At 32.1% G+C, this 18,964-nt stretch overlaps 1 long non-coding RNA gene across 4 annotated transcripts in view; it reads left to right on the top strand.

The window, feature by feature from the left end:
* LOC141503425 (uncharacterized) overlaps positions 1–14,638 on the top strand; it is a 131,745-nt gene extending 117,107 nt beyond the window's left edge. For 3 of the 4 annotated variants that reach the window (XR_012472839.1, XR_012472837.1, XR_012472836.1), the window contains 2 exons: positions 1,201–1,275; positions 3,573–4,159. This is a non-coding gene — a long non-coding RNA (uncharacterized LOC141503425). Of the gene's footprint in view, positions 1–1,200; positions 1,276–3,572; positions 4,160–13,137 lie in introns of those variants that run through there. The other variant, XR_012472838.1, reaches the window with a different exon arrangement.
* The last annotated feature ends 4,326 nt before the right edge of the window (positions 14,639–18,964 follow it).

Raw genomic sequence — 18,964 nt, 5'->3', positions numbered from 1 at the left:
ATCTAGGAATTTAAGCTACATAAAGACATTTACTCTGCATCTAAAAAGTGTGCAAAACTCTATCAAGAGGAAGAAAATATATTTCATTATTTGTTCTTTATGTCCTTCTTGGTTTTTCAAGGGCTCAAAGACTGGCCTCCTGTTAGTCAACTTTTCATTTAGATTGCTGTAGTTAATGTTTATTTAGGTTTTTTTGGTTCTGAATGTATCTCTCTGAATCAGTTCATACAAATCAGTTTCAGTTTCTCTGAATTCCTTACAATCATTATTTTTTTTTATTGCACAATAATGTTCCTTACATTCACATACTGTAGTTTGTCCAACTATTTCATAACAGGCATTTAGTTTCTATTTCTTTACAATTACAAGTAAATATAGGAATATCTTGGTAGAGAGGGAGCCTTTCTGCCTTTGACCTACTTGGAATAGAAGTAAAATTTGTCTATTGTAACTCAAATAAAAATAGCAAAGCCAAGTGTTGAATCAGAGTCTCCGAAAGACAAATCCAGTATTCTTTCCATGACAAATTCAAATGTGAACTATTATAATTACAATCTACTTATAAAGACAAAATTAACATTTTTAATAAAAGAAAAGAATTAAGCTAAACAGTGATGCTCATATTTTAAAATACAATAGACAAAGGGGATATCAAAGTGGTTGGAAATCGTAAAGGAATGCTACATAGATGACATTGGTCTTAATATCGGCAATGAAAACTAGAAAGTGTAAAGTTAAATGAAAAGATGGAGGGAAAGGATTTTAAGTGATTAAAAACAAACTAAGGTAAAAATGAAAGGAAAGCATGCCTAGAGAAAACAACAATCTGAGTACAATGAACAATACATGTAAGGAAGTACTGAAAGTTGAATGAGGTCAAATTTTGTAGGACTTTCAAGACAAGAGAGAGGAAGAGGATTTGGGATAAAAGAGAATCCTTGTAGACCCTTGAATTGAGCCAATTGCAGGGAAGTAACACCATAAAATCAGGGGGTTTAAGACTGTTATTTCAGCAATGGTATGATGATTAGATTGGAGAAAGAAAGGATAAAATACATTGCTGTCTCTTTCTAACATGGAAATTCTAACATTCAAGAATATGGGTGAAATAAAAGAAATAGTTTATTTTGAAATCTATATTACTTATATAATAAATATCATATGATCAAAATAACTAGAACATTTTTCTCTTTTCTCTAGATTGGGGGTTTTAAATGAAAAAGAAAACTAAAAAACAGATCAGATCATTACTGATATGGGAGTCTTCTCAGAGAGGTATTGTGAATTAGAATTGGATTTGGAGTCAGAAAGACGTGTGTTTGAATTCTGAAATGGCAGCAATATTAGTACTAGTAATGTTTGTAGTCAAAGGATCTGGGTTCAAATCCACTTCTGATGGTACTTGCATAACTTAGGACGAGTTATTAACCACTGAAATTTATAAAATTAGGATATAAGACTAGATAACCCAGGTAGTCCCTAGACCTGTTGTGTTTCAGTTTCAATTGTATCTGATTCTCTGTAATCTTGGCAAAGATTATAGTGATTTGCCATTTCCTTCTCCAGATCAAGTTACAGATGAGGAGATTGGGGCAAACAGGGTTAAGTGACTTGCTCAGCATCACACAGCTAGTAAATGTCTGAGATTTTCCTGGATTCAGACCTGACCCTATAGCCATTACATCACATAGATGCCCTGAGATCTATGATCTTGTAATCTTGTTGTTATTTAGGATCACAGATGTAGAACCAAAAAGAGACCTCAGAGGGTATCTAATTTACCTTCTTCATTTTATAGAGGTGTATGACTTTTTGTAGTCACCTAAACTGTGTACCACAATCTCCTCAACCATGAAGTGGAATTAATAAGAGTATATACCTTCTAAGGTTACTGTGAGAAACAAAGGAGAATATTATGGAAAATACTTTGTAAAATCATAAATTGCTGCAGACATGAAAACAATGCAATTGTTATTCTTTAATTATTATCAGTTTGACTAGAAATCATTTATTCCCAACTAGCTTGAGGGGAACACACAGTTGTATCTATTAAAGTTCATTTTCTCCACAAAAGTCTCACTTTGGTCTGTAAGTGACCTTGAGTTCTCAAAGCACAAGCCCTGGCAAGTTCCACAAAGCTGGTAAGTTGGAAAGGCTTCAAGTGCAGGCCCAGTGACAGACTTCTTTTTTCTATATTCTGAAAACCAGCCTAGCTAAATTGGGAGAGACTCCTCATCAGAGGTTTAACCACTAGGGATGAATTTTTTTTGGCTGCAGCAACTCATTAAACTGTCTACTGAATCATGATGTGAAAAAAGAACTCTTTCAGTGGATAAAGCACCCACACAGATGAAATTCCAAAATCAGAGAAAACCTGGAAGCAAAAAGAATTTTACTTTAGCAGTCACCATATCATCTATGCAGTCTTCATATTGATTGGTCAGAGTGTCTTCATTTTCATTGCTATTTATGAAATCTATATTTCACACCAAAGTTTGTACCACCTTTCACCTCAGGATCTTTAAGGATATAAGAATATTCATTTATTAAGTTGATGTTGAGTAGCTGACTCCTATCTAATAGACTGGAGTTCACCATTTTTTTACATTTAGTTATGACATAGAAGGATATCATTCTTCCTGTAGTTGGACCATATCTATATATATAATAAAACTCATGCAGTAGCTAAAATTAGCTTATCAAATACTAACAGTATGTATAAGAAATGAGTAGTTGACTTACTCAAATTCGTACAGTGAATTTTATTTTGTAAAACCAGTGGATCAGGGTCACAAGACATAGTAATAAATAACTATAATAATCTGCTGTTTGATAAAACCAAAGACTCCAGCCTCTGGGATAAGAACTCAGTATTTGGCAAAAACTGCTGGGAAAACTGGAAAATATTATGGCAGAAACTGGCACAGATCAACATCTCATACTTGATACCAAGATAAGATCAAAATGGCAACATGATTTAGACATAAAGGGTGACATCATAAGCCAATTAGAAGAGCAAGGAAACATTTACCTGTCAGATCCATTGAGAGGACATGAATTCATGACCCAATAAGGGGTAAAACATTATGAAATTCAAAATGATTACATTAACTTGAAAAGCTTTTGCACAAGCAAAACCAATACAGGTAAGATTAGAAGGAAAGAAGAAAACTGGGAAACACTTTTATAGCCAGTTTTTCCTGATAAAATCATTTCTCAAACATATAAAAAGTAGAGTCAAATATAAAAGAATGTAAATCATTCTCCAATTGATAAATGATCAAAGGATATGAATAGCCAATGTTCAGATGAAAAAATTAAAGCTATCTATAGTCATATAAAAAATGCTCTTAAGTCACTACTAACAGAGAAATGCAAATTAAAACAACTTTGAGGAACCACTTTATACCTATCAAATTGGCTAATACAATAGAAAAAGGAAAAGTTAAATGTTGAAGGATATGGCAGAAAACTGAGACTGATGCGTTTTAGTGAAGTTGTGAACTGATACAACCATCCTGGAAATAATTCCTAACTGCCCAAAGGGAAATAATTTTTTTCTCTTCATTCAGCAATCCCACTTATAAGGCTGTATCCCAAAGAGACCACAATAAAGAGAAAAAGACCTACGAGGTACAAGAATATTCATAGTAGAACTAGAAGAACATTTTTCATCTAGGAAGCAACATTGTGCGAAGATCAATTTTGATAGACTGAGTCCCCTTCAGCAATTCAGTGACCAAAGATCTAAAAGACTTTTGATGAAAAATATGAACTACAATCAGAGAAAAAATATGCAGACCAAAGCATACTGTTTTAAAATTTTTTTGTCTTTTCCTTATAGATTTTACCTTTTTTTCTGATTTTTCTCTCTCAGCATGAATAATATGGAAATATGTGTAATGTGATTGTACATGTTTAAACTATATATTACTTGCTTTCTTAGGGTGGAGGAGGGAAGTATGAGAAGGAGAAAACTACAAAAATGAATGTAGAAAATTATCTTTATATATAATTGTAAAAATAAATTAATAAATTGGGAGGGAAAGAACATCTTTCTTTAAGAAAAAAGATGGTTGTGTATTTGTAAAATATTTGTGACCAAAGCTAATTTGATAGACTTCTTTCACATTAACTAATGAATAAAAAACAATTTCCATCTCTTGATATGAACCAAGTGTTGTGCTAACCATTGGGGATATAATCTGCTTATGGAGTCCTGTGGGTAAAAACTATAATATGGCTTCCTTAAGCCATGAAAAGCAAGAATAATGTGTGTTTCCTAGCAGTGGAAACTGCATAGCAAGCCAAAAGAGCACTAATAGGGCATGACTCTATATATATTCAGACTATAACCGCCATGACCGGGAATCCAGTCCAAACAGCACTTGATATGACTCCCAGCTGCTAAAACCAGAACCCAGTGCTGAGCAGAGAAAACTTAAAATTATCAGCTAATCCTCACTAATATACTTTGTAAGTCCTCCTCCCTTTGTTTGAGTTCTATAATTATCACAGGGCTTTTGGAAAGTCTGTGCAGGGATTCCATATGTTGTTTGTTCGGTGACCCAAATGCCACATGTGATTATCCTTCTTTCATCATAAAACTTCCATCATAAAATCAATCTGGAGCTTCCTGACCTCTTTCTACAAGATCGTGTTGGACCCCTTGTTTGGGGGAACCTTGCTTATCCCTCTGCAGGGAATATTTGATAATATACTTTTCTTGCCCAAGGAACTCAACTATTTTTTTTAGGTTTTTGCAAGGCAATGGGGTTAAGTGGCTTGCTCAAGGCCACACAGCTAAGTAATTATTAAGTGTCTGAAGCCGGATTTGAACTCAAGTACTCCTGACTCCAGGGCTGGTGCTCTATCCACTGCGCCACCTAGCTGCCCAGGAACTCAGCTTCTAATGAAAAAGAATACCCATATAGGAAATGTGAGCCCCAAGAGAGTTTTAAAGACTCAGTGTTCCTGAGAGTGTTAATACAGATCAAATGATGTTGTTGTTTTTTTAGGGTGACGTGACAGGGCAGAAAGCAATATCTAGAGTCCTATAAAACTCTGTGATAATGGCAGATGGTAAGACTGGTAGTCTTAAATTTAAAATTTAAATTTAAAACCATTTTCAAGGGTGATACTCATAAAGGTAAGATACAAATTAAAATTTTAAAATTGCATATAAATTACACTTAATGATAAGTCATACTAAGCGCATATCCCAAATAAGTCAAAGATAGAATTGACAAATAAACAATACAATATTTGAAAGTACTTTTTCTGATAGCCAAAAAACTGCAAACAAAATGGGTGCCCATAAATTAGACAATAACTGAACACATTAATATATGAATGCCAAATAGGCCAATGAATTTGTGATCTTAATATGTAGATTCTCTCCAATGATGTATGTGCCAGTCTACTATGACTGCCCATCCTGTGAGACTACTGTTCTTCCAAAATGCCAACTTTGGGATTAACAACATGCATATTAGCTAAAACTCATCCATGAATTTACTCAAAGAAGTGAATAAAACATTTAGATATCCCATCAAAGGGGAAAAGAGGTGGAGAGAGACCAAAAAAAGCTTTGTAAAAAAGGTGAGATTTTATCCAAGTTTTAACAGAGCTAAGTCTCAGTGAAAATAGTTGATTCGTTTAATTATCTGCAATTTTGACTGAACCAGCCTTTCTCTGTAAAGTCTAAGAAACTTCTTCACATGGAGTGCTATTAATCCTAATCTTTAAATATTAGAACTCTCTGCGGCTGTCACTTCTGTCTTTGATTGGCTGGTTCTTCCCAGAACCTCCATTTTTAAGAGGTGTCAGACCACCCACATCTTCATTCTTATCCAGGCTTGTCTCTTAACACTCCCAAAGTTCCTAGAGAAGGTTAACTTCATCTCCACCCCCTTTCCAACTTCCTTTAATGTTTGAATATAAATTCCTTGAGGACATGGATTGACTTTTAATCTCTTGAATATGGTAAAACTTAATAAATATTCGTTGACAGAGAAGTGATGAATTCAGAGTTCAGAATAAGACACATTTTTAACTGGGACAATGAGAGAATCCACTTTGCTTCACTATAAATATTTATAATGAAATTTTTTTTGTTTTCCGGTGAATTAGAGGATGAGATGAAAAAATAATAGATACCTCTTGCATAAATAATAAACTTTAATTAAAAATAAACACACCACAAACCCAAAATTATATCGATATATGTATAGATGTATGTACATATAGATATATACGTGTGTGTGTGTGTGTGTGTGTGTGTGTGTGAATTGAGGATTTCCATGAGTTTGACTTCAAAAAGTGATTTAATTAAATATGTGTTAACCTTCAGGGTCTTTCCTAATAAGGCACAAACATTAACTTCCAGTGTTTGACTTAAGAGTGAGCAAAATACAAAGTTAACATACCCATTTATTAATATTTCTCTAAGTTCCCTGATTATGCAAATGTATGTGGCAGGGCCTGACTAGAGAATCAGATACTCCCTCCCCGCTCAAACAATGGAGTCCTGAACTGAGTTTTTATACAATTTGACTATCAAAAGGCAGGAACTGAAAAATTACTTATCTATAAAAATAAAGGAGCAGAAGGAATTTAGGATTAGGTGGGACCAATTCAGGTTGAGGGGAGCTGGATATCAGACATTTCACTTAAAAGGAGTGTCTTAATGGTTTTGTTAAAGACCTCCACAAAGCAAAATGAATCTTTCCCCTTCCAGCATATCAGCACACATACATATAAATACTCAAATGGCCCTTGGCAGAAAAAAAAGGTTCTCTTCCCATTTTCTAGAGCATGAAAACCTCAAAAACAAATGCAGAAAAAAAGAGATATCAAACAATTCTTTCCTGACAACACCATGGAAAATTATGGGAACTGAATAAATTAATCCTAAAGATTATATGGGTCAAATAATAGAAACAATAAGTGATTTTGTCAAATGAAATGACATAATTAGACACTATTCCAAAAGTTTTAGAAAGCAGCCAAGATAGTCTTAGGGGAATATTCCTGAGTGTAAACAGTTACAGTAACAAAAGAGAAAAGGAACAGATTATTCATTCCTGGTGAATCTGTGAATTAGCACATGTTAAAAAAATTTAGAATTATGCAAATAATGTAAGTAAAATATCTTCTCCCTTTGACTCAAAGGTGCTACTCCTGGTATTTGTCTCATAGATGAAAAAAAAAAGCTTTATATAAACTAAAATTTCATAATAGTACTTTTCATGGAGGCAAACATCTAGAAAAAGTTCTCAAAATTTTTTAAGTACTGAAAAAAATGGTCACAAAAAGTACTTTGCTTTTATTATTTGTACAGTTACATCAATGTTTCTCATCTGGTAACTTATAATAAAACATTGTAGAAGAGAAATGAAGAGTTGTTCAAAGGTTGAGGTGAACTTCTTGTGCATTCCATCAACTGATGCCATTAAGAAAAGAGATACATGATCTAGAAATCAAGGAAGCAAGACTGATGCTTGTTGACATTCACCAGAGACTAATAATACCATAATATGTTACCAAGCTGTAAGAAACCATAAATCTAATATAAATCTAATCTTATATAAACTAATAAAAAAAACAGAGTCAAGAAAATAACATATACAATGACTTTATATGCACAAATAGGAAAAACTACCAAAAAAACATCAAAATAGATGGTGCAAAGCAACAAGGAACAAATTTTATCCCAAAGAAGAATTATGGGAAGGCACTTCCCCAATGATTTTGCAGAGGTAGAAGTTCTTCAAGTTTGGACAATTTCATATAATAATAGATTTTTTTTGAGGTATCAATTGCTTTTACTGATTCTTTTTTCATCTTCATCTTTAAAAAACAACAAATTATTTGTTACAATGGATGGTACTCTTGGAATGAAAGCTGGATAAAAATCTACAAAAGTAAAAAAATTCTACATATATTTTCAGACTTTTAATATATAGACAGATTTTGCTTATGTTTTTCTCTTATCCTTTTTTCTTTTAAAACATTATTAGTTTTATATGATGGCTTCATTGGAGGGAGAAAAAAGGGAACTGAAAAAAATTTGGATATGAAAGATATCAATAAAAATTATCTTATAAAACAAAAAGAAAAATTTAAGTTTCATGAAAGCAAAAGGCAAGAATACAAAATATATTTTCAAAAAATGAATAGATTAGTAAATTAGAAATGCAACTAAAACTTCAGAACAAAAATAAAAATAAATATAAACAAAATAAATAAAATAAACAAAAATAAAATAAAAACCAAAATAGAAATTCTAAAAATTAAACAATTGAAAACACAACACAAAAAAATAAACCAGTAGGAATTTGTTTTGGGGGGAGGGAACTCATAAAATCATTAGATAAACTGTTTTTTTAAGAAATAAAAAACCAGGGGCGGTTAGGTGGCACAGTGGATAGAGCACCGGCCCTGGAGTCAGGAGTACCTGAGTTCAAATTGTATGGCTTTGGGCAAGCCATTTAACCCCATTTGCCTTGCAAAAACCTAAAAAAATTTTAAAAATTTTAAAAATTTAAAAACCAAATTACTAATATCAAAAATGAAAATAAAAATCTCAACAAATATAGAGGAAGAAAAAGAAATTTTTGTCCAATTACTTACCATGTTTACTAATAACTTCTTTATTCCCTACAAAAATAAAATGTCTTTTCCTCCCTCCAAAAAAGCTTTCTTTGACCACTTGATCTCCAATCACTAATATTCTCTATCTCTCTTCTATTTTTGTTGCTAAAATTTCTGAGAAATCTTCTTACTATAGGCACCTCTACTTCCTTTTCTCTCATATTCTTCCTAATTCTCTTCAATCTGACTTCTGAACTCATCATTCAACTGAAATCACTCTCTCCAAAGTTATAGGTGGTGGCTTTAATTGCTGAACCTCATGAATTTCTCTGAATCCTTATCCCTTGTGGATTCTCTGAAACTACCCATCACTCTCATTTTCTTGATATTCTCTTCTGGCTAGGTTTCCTTGACACTTCTCTCGCTTACCCTCTGACCTAGGTGACAATTACTCAGTCACTTTTGTTGCATCTTTATCTATATCCCACAAGAACTAAGTATGACTGTCTCCCTAAGGTCTGTCATGGGTTCTCTTCTTCCTCTAAATCATTTTGTTTCATGATTTCTCCAGCTCCCATGGATTAAATTGTAACCTCTCTGTGTTTACACAATTTATTACTCAACCATATTTCCTAAACTCTATTCTCATAATTCAAACTGCCTATTGGACATCTCAAATTGTCCTTAAATTCATTATATTTCCTCTCACCTCTAGTCCTCTACTCTTCCTAACTTTCACATTACTGTAGATGTCACCATTCTCTTTTCATATCTTCTCTTTTATATGGCCTCTGTCTCTACACTGACATCATCACCACTCTGGTTTAGGATGTCATCGACTATCCCAGTATTGTCATATAACCTCAAAATTCTTCCCACTACAAATTATCCTATACATAGCTGTCATATTGCTCTTCCTAAAGTTCAGGTCTGACCATGTTCTTATCCTATTCAATAAATTCCAGTAGTTTTCTATGATTTCCACAATCAAATATAAACTTCTCTCTTTTATATTTAAAGCTCTTCATAACCTGGCCCCTTCCTAGATTCCCAGATTTTTCACACTTAATATCCTTTCCCTTTCCTTATATATTCTCTGATTTAGTAACAATGGAGTTTTACTACAACTTATTCAAGACATTTCCTTATTCCATCTCCTTGTTCTAGACATTTTAATGTTTGTTTTCCATGCCTGGAATTTCCTCCATCATCATCTCTGGTTTTGTCTGACTTACTTGAATAGATAGTTAAAATCTATTCTAAGTCTTCTACAATAAGGCTTTTCAGACCCTCTTTAATGTAATTGCCTTTGGCCTTTTGGTAATGTCTAATATATATAGTATTACTTTTATATAGCCCTTTTTCATGTTGTCCCCCCCTTTTGACTGCGAGTTCCCTAAGAGTAAGCATTTACTTTTCTTTTATCCTCAACACTTAGTATTTAATTCACACACACACACACACACACACACACACACACACACACACACATCAGTCTCAGAAAAATATCTTGAACAAATAATGAACGATTTTCAAATATAAGCTCTTGAATCAGATATATTTCACAGTGAATTTAATCAAAATTAAAATAATTTTATATAAAAATGTTTTCTCAAATGGGTGGAGGGGGGATAAGAACCTACCAAACAAATGTGATCTTGATAATAAAATCAAATAGAAAGAAAACAGAGAAAGAAAACTATAAATCAATAAAGTACAATTGATGCATATTTTAAAAACTTATACATTAGGAAGAGACTGGATTTAAACTAAGAATGCAATATTGTTTCAATATTGGGAAACTATCAAAATAAATTATTTGTAATAAAAATCACATGTCAGTATCAGCAGTGCAGTAAAAATTTTTGACAATGTCAATTTCTTTTAAAAACATTAAAAGTAATAGGAATAAAATGAATTTTCCTGGTAAATATTATCTATCTAAAGCAAAAGTTATGCTAAAGACCTTTCCAATAAGATCAGGAGTAAAGCAAGGACATACTTAATCACATCTATTTTTTGATGTAGTTCTAGAAATATTAGCTGTATCAGTAAGACAAGAAACAGAATAGGAAGTAAATAAGCCCACATATAGAAGTCAGAAGAAAGAAACTGAACTAGAAATTCCATTTCAATAAATATAGAATGGTAAAATTTTTGATAGTTAAATTAGGTAAATATTTTGTTGTTCATTTATTTTATTCATTCCTGACTTTTCATAACCAAATTTTTGGGGTTTTGGCAAAAAAATACTAGAAAGATTCACCATTACCTTCTCCAGCTTATTTGAAAGATGAGGAAAATGAGAAAAAAAAGTGTTAAGTGCATTACCTAGGGTTATTAGGCAATGTCTAAGCCAAACTTGAACTGAGGTCTGACTCCAGATTTGATGCTCTATCCACTATTCTACTTATCTAACTGTCCCAAACAGACATAAGGAAGAATTATTTTAATTGCATTATTTTAACTATTTTAATGCAATTCTTTAAGTAGACATATATAAGGGTAATATTTAAAAACTACAAAACACTTATTATAGAAACTAAGTCATTTGAGATATAATTGGAGAAATATTAACTACTTAGGGTTGTACCATGACAATAAAATAATAATAACAATACTGCCTAAATTAATTTACTTGTTCAGTGTCATGCCAATCAAGCTAACCATGGGTTATGTTTTAAAGCTATAAAAATAACAAAAAAATCTATCTGTAGGAACAAAACATCAAAAAATACAAAAGGAAATATTAAAAATAAAAATAAGCAAAGGAACCTAGAAGTAACAGATCGTCACTTATGCAATAATGTAATCATCAAAACTATTTTATCTAAGTTTTCTCATCTATAAAATAAGCTGGAGAACAAAAATGGCAAACCACTCCAACATCTTTGCCAAAAAAAGCCCCATATGGGATCACAAAGATACAGATATAACTAAAATGACTAAACAATAACAGCAAAAACAACAACAAATGAAAATCTTGTAAAGTGGCTAGGTTAGGGTCAAAAGATTCAGAAATCATCATATTATAGTAAAATATCTCCTAAACATTTAGTCATCTAATTAAGATAAAGTATAATGCAGTCTATGTTCATTAAAACAAAGATTCACTATTCAACAAATACTGTTGAGAAAACTGGAAAGTAGCCTGGAAGAAATCTGATTTAGACTAATATAACATATCCTATAACACAAAAAACAATGCCTAATAGCCAAGGATTTAAAGTTCATATCAAAAGAAAAATTAGAAAAGAAAGATTAGAAAATCCACTGTTTTGGATGGGGGATAATCCTTAACCAAATGAATTATGAAAAAGCACCACAGGAAATAAAATGAACAATTCAAATTACATAAAACTGGAAATCAATGCAGTTAAAATTAGAAGTGAAACAGTTGATTGCAAAATTTTCAATAAAACAATTTCTACGATAAAGTAAAAAATCCAAACTACTCAATAATATAATTCAAATTTTAAGAAGTAAGTTTTCAAACAAAGAAAACTAAACTTTCAACAGCTCTATGGGAAAATATGCTTCAAATCAAATATAATAAAAAGAATTTAAATTGAATTTAAAATTTTGAAATTTGAAAATTCAATTGAAATGCTTCAACTTACATATACCAAATTACATATACCAAGAAAAATAGAATTTATTGCAGGGGCTATGGGAAAATAAATGCATTAATCCATTATTGGTACATATCAGAAAGGATTTAGTCATTTTGGAAAGCAATTTGGAACTATACACGCAAAGTCACTAATCTATGCATCTTTTGATTCAGAGAAGGCTGGAATATAGATATACAGAACCACAAAGAACATTTTTTAGAACATAGTTGAATTTATTATATAATTTTTAAAAGTTGTACCTAATAGTGATTTATAATTTTAAATACAATTCTCATTTTCTCATAACTTTTTAAATGAAAATGTTGAGAATTTTTTATTTTATCAAGTTGAGAATAGCAAAACAAATTGAAATCTTTGGAGATATGGGGAAGAAGAGATATAGGTTGTTCTTCCTATTCAAAAGCAGAATTTTTCAGATGGAAAACTAATTTAAATTTAAACTTAAATTAGATTTATATACTTTTAACCAATCTGTTTATTCGGTCTGATATATGAAATTCTTTCTTCTACTGTCTGTTTTATGTAAAAGCAACTAACTATGGATAAATAATTACCAACAAGGTTATTTTTCCTAAATTTCTTAGATAAATATTATTAGAAAGAATATTATAAGAATCAGCAAGAACTAACATCTTCTTGTAAATAGAAACTAAATTACTCAAGTGGATCTGAGATCTCAATTCATAAATTTCATTCAACAATGTGAATGACAAACTACCCCATGTACTATATAATTCTTGTTCATGTCCTTCCTTAAATTCATTACAAGGGCATTTTTAACTTTCTTCTGATGAGTACCATTGGAAAATTCTGGTTGTTCAGTTGTCCTATGTTATCCTTACTAAAGTGAATTCTTTTCCAATTACACATTACCTTAAAGATGTCTTTTACTTCTGTTCTTTTTCAGGGTGGCATGGAGATAACTCTGTTTGCCTGAAGGTCACAACAGCATAGTATATGCTTTCCCATACTTCCCAGGCTGGGAAGGTTTCAAGAATGACCCCAATGATGAACCAAATCTATTCTGCAAAGTCCGACCTAGATTAGTATGGAGGTGCCCATACTAATTATTTTGGAGGGAACATAGCCCACAAAACAAAAATACAAACCTACCCATAGCATTGTGTGACCCACTTATACATTTGCAGTGACAGAGGCAGACAAGCAGGGAAGATGGCAAAAGATGCTATGAATCTAGGTATATATCCTTCCCAAAGAAGTTCAAACATGCATCTTGGATAAAATGCTAATCCTGAAGGGCTGGTTCTAAGACTTGTGTTCAAATCCTGATTCAAATACTGCTGTGAGGCCCTAAGCAAGTTGCTTAAGCACTCTTAACTTTAGTTTCCTTATAAAAATAGGTGTAATAATAGGATCTACTTCATAGATTGTCTTGAGGATTCAAAACAGAAATGTAAGTATTTTGCAAAACTTCATTCATCTATTTGAAGATGGATGAATCACTTATTAAGAATCACTTATATGCCATATACTGTGCTAAAGTTTTGGAGACACAAAAGTGAAGATGATGTACCTTGTCTTCAGTTTATATTACTAAGACAACATAACAAATACAAGGAAAATTAAATAGATAATTCTTATAAAACAGTTTCTAAAGAGAGCACATTAAAAGTTGAGAGTAGGGAGGATAATAAAAATTTCTTGTAGGAACTGGTACTTGAACAGAACTTTGAAAGAACCTATAAATTCCTTGAGACAAGTGAGGAGAGAGATTATTTTAATCATAGGAGAAAGACACAGAGTCGGAAAATAAAATATAATTAACGGGAAAACATAAACCGGCCAGTTTGGGTGGGCAATAATTGAGGTGGAGGAGAATAATAAGCAATAAAACTGGAAAGATGTAGCACATTTGTAAAAAACTTAAAAAACAACCTCTAAATTGTATTTTATCTTAGTGACAAGAGGAGGGCCACTTAATTTCTTTTGTGATACATTCAGGCTTGTACTTTAAGAATATTAAATTAGAAAATGTGGGAGAGAGGGGAGAACATAGAAGCTAGTAAATCAAGGAGACTATTGAAATGTTGTAGTCATAATTATTATACTTTTAGAAGCAATTAGAGCCCAATGGATAGAGCTCTGAGCCTAAAATCAAGAAGACCTGAGTTGAAATCCACCTTGAGATACCCACTAGCAATGTTGCCTAAGCAAGTCATGATGTTTGTCTGCCTCAGTTTTGTCAGCTGTAAAATGAGGATGATACCAGAACCTACATCACAGGACTATCCTGAGGATCTTTGTGAGATATTTATAAGAGTGATAAAATTGTATATAGCTGCTTTTGTTTGTCCTTCATTCTTGAAGTTGACCATGACACAGGAAGACATTATCAAGATTTGCAAGTGAATTGGACTTAAGCTATGCAAAGTCACCAGCCTCACTATCTGAGTCCAGTAGTAGGTACTATATATATATATATATATATATATATGTATCTATATATGTATGTATATATATATACATACATATATATATATATATATGAATTTCACACACACACACACACACACTTTTTTATGATTTTTGACAACATAAAACCCTGACCTGGACTAGTAGCTGTTTAATTAGAAAAATAGATGGAAATGCAGTGTGGAATAGAATTAAGATTTGACAACTTGGGAATGTGAAAGATATAGGCAAAGAAAGACTTTATGAATGCTCTTAAAATGTTTTTAAATGTAAACAATAATAATTATTATAGCCTTAAAAAGAATGAATAGTCAGAAACTTATATTAAATAGCTACATGGTAGCAAAGCCTGGGGAAAAGTATCACCCTATAATCATTATTCTTTGCATCTGCTGCTTACCTCCCAGGTTAAGATCATCATGCTTAAATTCTTCATCATTCTGCTAACTCAAACCTTAATTGATAAAACTTCCTTCAATCTCCTCTCCTCTTCTAATCGGTGTACTAGAAGTAGGAGTATCAAACTCCTCCAAATGCTTTCCCTTATAAAGGAGGACAGAAACTGGACTTTCAGATCACTTTTGTTGGCATCTGCTGCATTGCTTGGTTTCAATTCCAAATCTTCTGGTGTCTGCTTCCCCACCCCTATTTTCCTGCCTTCTTTTGTGTGTTCTCTTGCCCCATTGGTAAATAAACTAGCTCCTTGAGAATAAGGACTGTTTTTAAAAATTAGCTGTATAACTAATTCAGTGCTTAGCATATATTTGTTACTTAATAATTTTTTTACTGAATTTGATATAGCTTTGAAATTGAGTACATTAAGCATATTAGACTACATAAAATATTATTCTCTTAAATTCAGATCTACCATCAAACTTCAATCTATTTGCAGGGCTAAAATGAGGACAGAGCCTTTGAAGTCAAGAAAGTGAAACTGAAAGGTTCAGGATGCATTTTCTGGCAAAATTTAGTTTTGACAATTTTTTGAAAAATTGGTTTTTGCTTCTTTATTCACACGTTTCATTGATTGAAGAGGGGAAGGATATCAAATTTTGTCTGTAGTTCTTTAGGGGCTTCATTTAGAGCTTTCTGTGGAATGAGCCAACCAAAGGGAGGGGGCTGATCCTTTTTTATAGTAGGTAGGTGGTTTGAGTTGAAAGAAAATGAAATATTGAACTCTTGGGCTTGTTTGGATTTGCTTTTTTAATTGCTAAATGCCATCCTGGGAATTGTGCCTAAAATGATAATGAATCATATTTATGCAGCACCTTTCATCCAGAGGATCATATTTCACTCATTTCAGAAATGCAGTCACCTCAAAGATGAAATGCAATAACAGTTTTAGTGTTAAACATTTCTTGAGTGTCATGATTATACAAAAGTACTGGAAACAGTTTGAAACAGAACCAAAATATTACAGGAATAAAAATTTCAGGATTTACTACATTAAAATCTCTATGATATAGTCTACTTTATTCTTCTACCTTTCAGATGATGCAACCATCCTTTTGGAATCATAAAATTTCCCATAAATCCAGTCCTTTGGTGAATACAATATTCCAAAAAAATTCTACTTCATTAACAACCAATGCATACTAAATTGCAAAAGATGGACAAATAAATGGAAATTATCTTACTTCCTTTGGGGAATAGTCTAAACATAAGGATATGTCATTTTATGAAATGTAGAAGATAGAGTAACTTCTTCAGATAGAAGCTGGTGTCTAAGTGGGTGGATATGGTGTCATCCATGTCTCCATTCAAGTTGATAATAGCTTTTAGCTGTTAATTTGCTTCAACAAACATCTATTAAAGGTTGGCAACAAACAAGATACTGTTCCTGAATATATGGAAAAAAAGGCAAACCCTTCACCCTTAAGAAACCTGTAATCTGCTTGGATAGATACAACTTACACAAAGTCAAGAGGAATACAAAAAAGGAAGAGATCCAGCAATGTATTATAGGAAAAATTAAGCAAATAGATAACACTTTCATCTATAGGCAGGTCTGAGAATCAGAAAAAGAAATCTTTCATAGAGGAGGAACTATATGAGCTGAAATTTTTCACTGAGTGCATTTTAGGCATGGAAGATAGCATGTGGAGATTTCATAGATAATTTTTATGATTACATATATATTTGTATGTGTTTACAAAGTAAGTGTATAAAAATGTAGCAGTCTCTGCCTTAAAGAACCTTATATTTTAAGGAGATGGTACATAAAGGAAAAGTTGGTTGGGAAAGGGAAATGTCTGGGGAGTGAAACAATCCGTAAATAAGATTAATGGCATATCCTACTTAGGAACAATAGTAGTGAGGTAGTATTTAATTATATAGCCTGAATAATAAGAAGAAATTATCAAGAAAGAGAGGAGCCATACATGGGAGAAGGGTCATTAAAAGCAAGAAGGAGTCAAAGATGAATAATGTTTAGAACCTTAGGATGCAGAATATCCTTTTCCAGCTCATTTTACAAGAGAGAAAATTGAGGCAGATTTGTTACTTGCCCAGGGTCATACAGTGAGTGACTGAAGCCAAATACAAACCCAGTTCCTCCTGATTATAAGACCCAGCACTCTATCCTTTACACCACCTAACTGCCCCAGATGATTTGAGACATCTAATTGGTGATCTGCATAAAGAGTTAGACTAAAAATAATGAAGATTTGAATTCAATTAGTGCCTCACATATTTATTAACCATATATTCCTTAATCTCATCTTAAATCTGATCTGTAAAATGGGAATAATTATAATATCAGATTCACAATTGTGAATTAGATATTTGTGATTGATAATATTTGTAAAGTGCTTTGAAAACTTTAAAACACTTAAACCTTAAAAATTATTAGTAGTTTAGTATTTAGTATCATCTATGGTCACAAGCTCATATTAAATATGAAAAAAATTATAGTTGTCAAATATTTGAAGGTCTATGGCATGACACAAAGACTAGATTGATTCAGAGTACCTCTAGATAATGAAATAAAGACAAATGAGAAAAAAATTACAGAGATTTTAACTGAATAAAAAATGTCTTTAACAATTAAAATTGACCACAAGTAGTGAAAGTTACATCAGGGCATTCTGAGTTCCACACTGCAGATTTTTCACACATATCACTACTTACAGATATTTAATTCAACAAATATTTACTCAGTTGACTTAAAGTTGTAGAAATCAAAGATCCTGCTTTACTTCTTATTTCTTGAAAATAAAAATATGCTAAGTGTCAACTATACATACATTAAATTATTCAAAACTCTGTGAAAGAATGATAATAGAGAAAAAATGTATATAATGATACCCTACTTCCTAACTTTTTGTAGTTCAATGATTTTTCAGTTATTTTTTAAACTGATATTTTATTTTTCCAATTACAAGGTATAATTATATATTTTTCAATATTCAACCACATGCATATGCATATTTTTAAGTTACATAATTTCCTTCTACTCTCCCTTTCCTCCCTCCTCCCCTCAGCTGTGAACAGTCTGGTGAATATTATACATTCATTTGTGTTTAACATGGTTACAGATTAACCATTTTCTCTATGAGGAATTAAGATTAAGGGAAAAGAAAAAAAATGAGATAGGAAAGAAAAACCTAAGGTTGATCAACTCACCATGTTATTGTTAATGTGTACAATGTTCTCCTGGTTCTGCTCCCTTCACTCAGCATCAGTTCCTGTAATTTGTTCCATGCTTCTCTAGAGTCCAACCATTCATAGTTTCTTAAAGAACAGTAGTACTCCATAACATTCATTTATCATGACTAGTTCAGCCATTCCCCAATTGATGGGCATCCCCTCAATTTCCAATCTTTGTTTCTAAAAGAAGAGCTGCTAGGAATATTTTGGAACATGTGGAACTTTCCCCATTTTTTTAAGATTTCTCCTGGATATAAGCCAAGTATAGGTATTGTTGGGTCAAACATGCTCAACTCTTTATGACCCCCATTTGGTATTTTCTTGGCAAAATATTAGAATGGCTTGCCATTTTCTTCTCCATCTCACTTTACAGATGAGCAAACTGAAAAAAAAAAAAAAGAGTGAAGTGACTTGCCCAGGATTACATTGCTAAAAGCGTCTGAGACCAGACTCAAACTCAGGAAGATGAATCATTTTGAACAGACCCAGTAGACAACATTGCTAAATAAAATATAAAAGAGGGAAATGGTTGTTCAACAAAGTTTTTACGAGTGTCATTAGAGAGATACACAGTCAAAATAGAAGAAGCAATTATTATGGATGATTAAGTTCTCCAGACATTCCTTTTTATGTATGATATCATGAATTTTTCA

The sequence above is a fragment of the Macrotis lagotis genome, chromosome X (assembly GCF_037893015.1).
Source record: "Macrotis lagotis isolate mMagLag1 chromosome X, bilby.v1.9.chrom.fasta, whole genome shotgun sequence".
NCBI classification, from domain to species: Eukaryota; Metazoa; Chordata; class Mammalia; order Peramelemorphia; family Peramelidae; genus Macrotis; species Macrotis lagotis.
Note: the sequence above shows the minus strand (reverse complement) of the source record. Positions and strands in the feature narration are given on the sequence as shown.